General features: G+C 37.2%; 1 long non-coding RNA gene across 1 annotated transcript in view; it reads right to left on the reverse strand.

The window, feature by feature from the left end:
- Window positions 1–1,316: 1,316 nt before the first annotated feature.
- The window catches only part of LOC107687154 (uncharacterized), a 23,340-nt gene continuing 17,920 nt past the window's right edge, over window positions 1,317–6,736 (reverse strand). Inside the window, exons 2-3 of the long non-coding RNA XR_001634100.1 lie at window positions 2,092–2,156; window positions 1,317–1,681 (exon numbers count right to left, since the gene is read on the reverse strand). This is a non-coding gene — a long non-coding RNA (uncharacterized LOC107687154). The remainder of the gene's footprint in view (window positions 1,682–2,091; window positions 2,157–6,736) is intronic.

A 6,736-nucleotide genomic window follows, 5' to 3' on the forward strand; every position in this document is an offset into this window, starting at 1 on the left:
TGCTGCCATTTTGCTACTATTGTTTTGTACGCTGTAATGGATTATAAGATAACTTATACTTAACTTAAACATTTTCATCTTAAATCATTTATCGCCATAATTATTTATGTGGTGAAATGTTGTATAATAAGTGGTGTTGTGTATCCCTTAAATGTCCGTCTCGTTTGAACTTGCCGCTGTGAACTGCTGTTTTCACGGAAGCTTTGCATTCAAATATTTCAACTCAAATCATTATCTCGTGTCTAAGTATTTACTTATGTACCAAGTGGCCGTGTAATAAGCGGGATAATGTACATCCAGCTGGTTGTTATCGCTGAATAACCCCATTCAGGGTGATACAAGACCCCTCCGCTTCGGGTCGTGGTGCTGATCACCCTGTCGGGGGTTATTTTGTGATAACAACCGGCTGGATGTACATTATACTTATACTTATATATTATACATTTTACTTATTACACGGCTCTGTGGAATACTTGATACTGATTGGTCAGTCACGACATTCTGAGGTATGTATCCCTCGATGACAACCTATAAAAGCTGATAACACAGGCTCATCCGGGTAACTGGACGCTTCGCGTCGGGGTCCTGATCACCCTGTCAGGGGTTATTCTGTGCTAACAACCGGCTGGATGTACATTATCCCTTACATAATGCAAGTTTCCTATATAAGTTTAGGCAGCGGCTATTTGTAAATACTGATAGATGCTATTTACACTAAGAGCAAATAGCAATGGATGCTATTTACACTAAGTGCAAATAGTAATAGATTCTATTTACACTATGTAAAAATAGCAGTATTTTCTGCTATTTATACTACTTTTTTCAAATAGTGGCAAATATCTGCACCTCAGTATTGTAGTACATTATAAAACAGTATGCAATAATAACATACTGAGTGTAAATTATAATTTTTATTAAAAATCCTAAATGGATGCCGCCTTAATGGGACAATAAAGCCCTCCCTACACCTACCCCTAAGCCTATCCGATACTTTATTTTCAACTTTTCTATTATTTCCTTCATTTTTATAAGAAATAAATGCCTTTCCAATGTGATATGAGATCTGAAAAAGGAGAACAATGAGTTCGGCAAAAGGCGGATTCGAACTCAGGTCGAACGCATCAAACAAAATGCATTATGCACTTCACCATCTACACCACTGGAGCTTCTGTTTAGTAGCTGTCTTTTGTAATGTTGTCTAGCCCAACCACACGTTGTTGGGCGGAGTTAGTGTAAATAGCCTTTGCCAACAAGGGGGGCTATTTACACTTAGTGTAAATAGACACTCCGTTAAGGTTAAGGGTTAAGGGGGTTTATTCTTGTTTATTCTCCACGCTCAGTCATAACATTTCAGCCTACATACCCAGTGTCACATTGGTATCAGCACTTGTATGTCCATGGGAGGATCGGAGTTTGCAGATATAGCGTCCGATGTCATCTGATTTTGGGTGGACAATAGTTAGTACCAGCTGTTTGTTTGGCATGTATTGGCAATGGATGGAACCTTTCTTTGCTATCTTGCTTTCTGAGCATACTGTTTTATTTGATTCTTTAATCCAGCTCAGATGAGTAACCTGGAATTCACGGTCCTTTCCATCAGATAGAGAAACATTGCAGTGTAGAGTGATAGCCTGGTGGCAGTAGGAAATCACAGGTTTGGTAACTAGTACACTCACCATGCCTGTGAAAGAGAAAGACAGTAATTCAAATAGATAAAATAGTTTTCACCACTATCCTCTATAAATTCATCATTTTATTTTGTCTGTGGACACACTGGAGATAATAAAAGACAATAAGATAAAATACATCTGGGAGTTATTATTAACTTTCCTGGGTAATGATTCATACAAAATATAATGTCACTATGAAAGTTTGTTGTAACACAGTAAATAAACAAAAATACATGCAAATATTTGCATTCATTTTACACCTAAATAAAACGTATAACTGAAATACATAGTGACAAGCTAATACCAGCGGAATTAAGGTCTTTAGTGTTAGTTTAGTTTTTTTTAGCTTTAGGTCTTGCAAACTACTACATATCCAATTATGATGAGGAGGGATAACTCACCAATGAGAAGAATAACTCACCAACTACTGCTGAAACAGATGAGATGAAGAGAAGAACAGGAAATTGCATACTGAAGATATTTCAGCTTTAGTAGCATGAAAAAAAAAATAATTACATTGTTAACACTTTATAATAACTTTAATAAATCATTAACAAACAGTATATAATTTTTTATGGATCATTAGTTAATATATATTCAAAGAGATAGAAACGTGAGATAATGTGCTTGTTAATGTTTGCCAATAAACTTATTCAACATTAGACAACGTTCACACAAATCATTATTTAATGTAAGTTAAAATGCTTACAAATGTCATTAAACTTTCAATTCCATATGATCAAGCACTTATTGAAAATCTCCAAATGATTTTAGCAGATGTTATAAAATTATTAAAAGCTTGTGTTAATGCACAACACTTTTGCTGCTATTGAGGTGTGATACGGGTAAGTTTAGGGACAGGTTTGGTGGTATAGGTTTAAGGGTTGGTTAAAGGGTCAACAGTGTACAGGGGGTCAATTTGATTATAAGGGAACACAGTTTAATCTGTTTATATTATATTGTTTTGATAAGTGAACAAGTATTTTCTTTTAAAAATGATTTGTTTTCTCCTGTTTATTTATGATTCAAGGAATATCCTGTTTAATGATATACTGAAGAGTAGTAAGACTGTGAGTGTTGAGGCAATAAAAACATTTTTTTGCACCAAAATTACAATCTGTTATGTCTTTAGCAAGCATTTAACTAAACCTAACCAGCCACCCTTTACACAAACCTTGTTACGTTAGCTAAAAGTCCAATGCCCATAAAGATACTAAATGATTAGTAATCATTTATAAACATTTACAAATGATGAATAGTTTCAACTTTAGATTGGCTACAGCAAAAACACGAACAAATGATTAATAAATGCTTAGTAAAGGTGTGTGAATAGTGTAAATTCTGCTCTTTCGGGACACTTTTTGCCATTGAGATGACTGCTCATAAAGGTATTAATGATTAATAAACATTTATAAACATTTTCAAATGATGAATAGTTTCCACTTTAGGTTGGGTACTGCACAAACATGAACAAATAATTAATAGATTATTTGTTAAGATGTGTAAATAGAGGTCTACACAACAAAGACCAACAAATGGAAATCATATGAACTGAAAGTTTACAGACATTCGTAAGCATTTCAATTTACATGAAATAATCATATGTTAATCATTAGGTAATGATTAGTAAGTTCATTAGTAAAGAACAAGAACATTATCTCATATTTCTAGCTATGTGAATATATATTAACTAATGATCTGTTAAGCATTATATAATGTTTGTTAATAATTTGTAAATGAAAGTTATTATAAAGTGTTACTGTTAGTCATGAGTCATAAAAATGTATTTAGTTTAGTTTTTTTTTTTAGTTTAAGGTTTAACATGTCTTTTTAGATTCTTCATCAGTTACTCAAAGATTCTCATAATCAACAGATTCTGGGAGAGTGTATGAGGAAGCGTGTATTGACCACCAAGGTCAAATCTGGACAATGCTCAGGAAAGCTGGACAGTAGGCGAAAATTGGTTTGTGTCTTTCTGCTTCCTGTGTTTGTTTTTAAGCAGTGCTTTCCCGTTGTGAAGATCAAAAGATTAAACTGAATATGTTTCTGTCTATACAGTCACATTGTATGTCCAAAATTTCTGTGACAGATTGAGCTTTTCAAAAATATGGTTCTGTGTTCATACAGGGTTCAGACAATTATTTACCTGTCACTCACAAATTTATCTTTCATTGCATTGCCATGAACACATTAAAGGGATAGTTCAGCCAAAAATGAAAATGTTGTCATTAATTACTCACCCTCATGTTGTTCCAAACCCGTAAGACCTCCGTTCATCTTCGGAACACAAATTAAGCTATTTTTGATGGAATCTGAGAGCTGTCTGACCCTCCCATAGACAGCAAGGGTCCTCCTTACATGTTCAAGGCCCAGAAATATAGCAAGGACATCGGTAAAATAATCCATGTGACATCAGGGGTTCATCCGTAATTTTACAAAGCTACGAGAACACTTTTTATGCGCAAAAGAAAAAAAAATAACGACTTTATTCAATTCGTCTCCTCCGTGTCACCTTAGCGCCATTTTGGAGAGTATCCACTGAACGTAAATTGCGTATGCTGTTTTGTGTCAGCTGCGCCATGCGGATACGTTGTTTTCATTCAAATCAAAGCGTAAACGACGTAAACAGCGTATCCAGAGAGCTCTCAGATTCCATCAAAAATATCTTAATTTGTGTTCCAAAGATGAACGGAGGTCTTACGGTTTTAGAACGACATGAGGGTGAGTAAATAATGACAGAATTTTCATTTTGGGGTGAACTATCCCTTTAAATATATTTATTTTTAGAGCCACTGAGTTCAGAACCACAGTAACACCTATGAAGAAAAAAAAACTGTTTCATGCAATTTATCACAGCCATGAAAAACTACTTCTGGTAGTCATTGCCTTTATACTTTGTATAATGGTGCTAGTGTGATGCTGTTATATATCCCTTGTGCTGTCTTGTGCTGGACTTTTATGTTGATGATTCCTGGTTGCCATATTTGTAGTCCTTTGTAGTTTTTCATGGTGATTAGTCCACAGATCACCCCAGAGCCCAAGCCAACCACATCTGACCAGGTGTGTGAGCCAGCAACATCACTTGTGCCAGTTGGAGTATGCGGGGATGTCGTGGAGCCCAACCCACTCAACAACGGCTGATGATGAAGTGCTAATTGATTGGGAGAGTGAGTGTTTTCTGTCTATGTCATTTCCTTGCACCATGTCTGTTTCTCCCAGCACTACACTGCTAGCGTCTGTGTTTCTGCCCTGCCCTGAATCTCCTGTGTCTCCGCTGCTTCTGTCCAGTCCTGAATCTCCTGTGTCTCCACTGGCTCCGTCCAGCCCTAAATCTCCTGTGTCTCCGCTGGTTCCGCCCAGCACCAAGTCTCTGTCATCGTTGATTCTTCCGTCCAGCCTCCCTCTCTTGCCTCCTCTTCCAAAACCACCAAGTCTTTTGACTTTGCTTCCAATGGTTCCCTCTAGCTCCCCGGCTCTTCCTCTATGTTCTCCACTTTGCAGTGTGGATGAGTATCAGGGCCCATATTTATCAAGTTATCTCTGAGAATTACTCTCAAGAACGCTGCTAAGAATTGACTTAAGTGTAAAAAAGTTCTTGGCTCAAAGCTGCGCTTAAACGTTATTTATCAAGCATCTCAGTTGTAATTTAAGTGAAGTGTAGGACTAAATCTTAAGTGTCAGTCTTACCCTGCATTCATCACCCCTAATCCCTTCAAAGGGTTTACCCTCAGGAGTGAGAGCTTCGAAGGGTTGAAGGGTGTAGGGGACCAAACAACTCTACTACTTATTGCACTACTGTGTTATGCCAAGTGCTCAGTGTTTTTCAACTGGTGTGTCACAGAGTGTGCAGTCAAAGAAACAACAACAAACATGAAATGTTTTTCTGATGTGAGACTTTTATTTTGAAAGATGGGCGTGAAAGGTCATGACACTTCTGGCAGATGTGCCAGAGAAAAACAAGTTGTCCCGATTCAGTATCTGCGGTCAGATAAGATGTTGTCAGGCTATATGTCAGTGTCCTTATCCTAACGTTATTTTCATAACTTATGAAATAAAAAAGTCTCTATCACCTCAGAAAAACAAACTTTCTTTTCCTGTCAGCTGTTACACTGTGCTCATTGCGCACACTGTACAATTGCATGTGCTAATGCGGCAGTGAGCACTGTATATCACTTCATTATAAATAAAGCGCAAAAGAAAGTATGAGCATGCAACATCATAGTTATGTTGGTAAATAATGAAATTACCAAAAAGTACCAATAAAATACGCAAATTGGTACTACCTGGGAAGGATTTGCATGCAGATATAATATCCATTCTGTTAACCAGGAGCAGTTTCCATATGTTTCATTAACAGTTCATGTTAGTATTGTGTATTTACCATGTGTAGGATTTGCCATGAACCAGAGCCCACCGAATGGACACAACACCAAATGAACACGCCCTAAGATCAAGGAGACTCCCCACTAAGTCAGTTATAAGTCATAAAAACTAATCAGAGGTGCCTGATCGTCAACTGTCTTCTCTTTTATCTGCTCATTCTCAACTGGGGACTGCAACAATGAAAATTTATCAAAGTAGAAGACCCTCCATTGTTCCCAAAACATAATCCTTCTGTGGAACCAAATGGCCAAGCAACACTTCGTGACAATCACGCATAAACTGTATGGCCATAACAGGAAAGAGGAGACACGTGATAGTGGTCCCAACACCAGAATTAACATGAGAAAACCCTTGTGACACTTGCTTGCTCCCAGGACATATTCCCTTACCCCCTTTTGAGCATTATAAGACATCTTCCATTATCTCAAGAACGACCTTAGTTGAACTCACTCTTATGACTTGTATATGCAACTGTCTTTAAAGGGGTCATATGACGTTGCTAAAAAATAATATTATTTTCTTTATTTGGTGTAATGCAATGTGTTTATGCGGTTTAAGGTTCAAAAAACGTCTCGGTTACGTATGGTAACCCTCGTTCCCTGAAGGAGGGAACGGAGACGTCACGTCGGATGACCGACGAATTGGGATCTCGCTTAGAGAGACCAATCTACTTCGAGTGTAAA

This window comes from Sinocyclocheilus anshuiensis, unplaced genomic scaffold (assembly GCF_001515605.1).
Source record: "Sinocyclocheilus anshuiensis isolate Anshui unplaced genomic scaffold, SAMN03320099.WGS_v1.1 scaffold3322, whole genome shotgun sequence".
In the NCBI taxonomy this organism is placed as follows: domain Eukaryota; kingdom Metazoa; phylum Chordata; class Actinopteri; order Cypriniformes; family Cyprinidae; genus Sinocyclocheilus; species Sinocyclocheilus anshuiensis.